The sequence below is a fragment of the Condylura cristata genome, unplaced genomic scaffold (assembly GCF_000260355.1).
Source record: "Condylura cristata isolate star-nosed mole 26May11 unplaced genomic scaffold, ConCri1.0 scaffold00081, whole genome shotgun sequence".
In the NCBI taxonomy this organism is placed as follows: domain Eukaryota; kingdom Metazoa; phylum Chordata; class Mammalia; order Eulipotyphla; family Talpidae; genus Condylura; species Condylura cristata.
The window spans coordinates 34371-36393 of record NW_004567182.1 but is presented as its reverse complement, the minus strand read 5'-3'; the positions used below and the strand labels follow the sequence as shown (position 1 = coordinate 36393).

At 69.9% G+C, this 2023-nt stretch overlaps 1 protein-coding gene across 1 annotated transcript in view; it reads left to right on the top strand.

Annotated features, from left to right (window-relative positions):
- Window positions 1-2023, top strand: part of CDC16 (cell division cycle 16) — an 8625-nt gene that overhangs the window by 2376 nt on the left and 4226 nt on the right. The window lies entirely within an intron of this gene.

Sequence of the window (2023 nt, the reverse complement as noted above, 5' to 3'; positions counted from 1 at the left end):
CCGCCCTGACGGCCGGCACCCGTGCGGCGCTGTCCAGGCCACCTGCCGGTCCCCACGTCTCTGCCCAGGAGGCCCCCAGGCCTCCGCCCTCGGGTGCCACCAGCTGGCACCGCTCTGGTTTCCAGAAAGGAGACAAGGTGCCGAGTCCTGCAGGACGAGCGGTGCCCCGCTGGGAGCTCAGCGGCCCCACCTGCGTCCCAGGGAGACCAGGAAGGGCGGCCCCTGGCTGCAGCCCCTGCAGCAAGCCGGGCAGCACCCCGCTTTCCACCGTGTGAGGCGAGGCCAAGTGCCACCGCCACACTAGCACCCCGTTCTCATTTCTTCCCCAGAATCTTTATCACATTGTCAATGCAGCACAGTGACCGGTGCTTGGCGGCCGGGCCCGAGCTGCTGGGGGTGCCCAGCCCCCGGCGTCCTCTGGAGCCCGCAGCTCCCAGTGCAGGTTTGCGAGTCTGTGACATCTTCCAAATCGTGACGTTTAACTTGGGGAAACACTGACCCCGGTGGTGTGCGGGCTGCGGGCGGAGGGGGCGCAGGGGCCCATACCGGCCACACAGCGGTGGACGCAGCACCGGCGCTGTTCCCCACACGCAGACACAGAGGGACACAGAGCCCCTGAGCTCACGGCCGCTGGGCTGGAGGCCGGCCCACAGGCCACGGCCTGAGGCCACAGCAGCCTCGGCCCTGCGGGAGTGCTCTGCCACGCGTGGCTTAGGTCGGTGCTCGCCAAGGGCTTGTCCCTCAGGAGCCTCCTTCCTGGTGTCCAGGCAGGCGGGGCTGTGCCCTGTCCACTCCTGGCCTTGCGTGGACGTCGTGGGTCCGGAGGCATTAAGGGGCCCTATGTGCTGGCTGCAGAGCGTCTGTTGGGTGCAGACCTTGGGGGCACTGTGGGGAGCGCAGGGGCACGCCTGGGGGGCGTGGGGGCACCCTGGAGGGTGGAGGGGGCACCCCAGGGGTTGTGGGGGGCTCACCCGGGGGCACGGGGCATGCCTGGGATCATGAGGGCACCCTGGAAGTTATAGGGGGCACTCCAGGGGTCATGGGGGGCACACCTGGGGGGCGCAGAGGCACCCTGGAGGGTGTAGGGGGCACCTCCGGGGTCATGGGGGCACACCCGAGGGTATGGGCACGCCCAGGGGTTGCGGAGGCACCCTGAGGGCCCCGGGGCTCCCCGGGGAGTGTAGTGTGTCAACCCTGAGTTGTGGATAAAGGTTGACTCCAAATTTGTAGAATGTCATTGCGAAACGGTGACAGAGATGTTTGCACATCATTGGCTTCTTGGCTGTTTTGCCCTTTCAAAACCGCAGCTCTCTATTTCTCCGGCGCAGCTTTCCCCTGCTTCCACACAGACGCCCTGGGGCGCCTGCTCCCGGGACCCACAGAGTCGGTGGTGCTGGGCCCCGGGCCTGGGCCTGGTCCCGCCGGGCAACCCCGGGCAGGAGGCCCCCTCAGAAGGGCAGACACACCTGCGCATTTCAGCCACCGGAGCTGCACTCAGGAGGCCCCAAGGACAAGGACGGAAACAGAGAAAGGGGGCAGGCTTCACTCCGTGGCTGGCGGGGGCAGCACCTGGCGGGGACAGCGGACTCAACGGACAGTGAGGAGCAGGCCTGGCGGGGTGGGGGGCCCGGGCTCTGCCCCGGCCCCAGCAGCACAGCCCTCGCGTGCAGCAAGGGCAGCAGCGGGGCTGGGGCTCTCAGAGCTGCACGGAGGGCGGCCAGCAGGTGAGGCCAGCAGGTGAGGCCCGGCTTGGCCCCGGGCCGCCTGGAACTTCCCGACCTCTGCTCCCCCCATCCCAGCGGATCCCCATTGGACTGGACGGGGTCCCCGGGGTGCTCCCCCGCGGGGCTGGACGGGGGTCCCCGGGGTGCTCCCCCGCGGGGCTGGACGGGGGTCCCCGGGGTGCTCCCTCGCGGGGCTGGACGGGGGTCCCCGGGGTGCTCTCTATGCGTGACGTAAAGGGGCGCCTGATCCGCCAGCGCCCGCGCGTCGCCGGCCTGGGGGAGGAAGCCCCCCGGCTCGG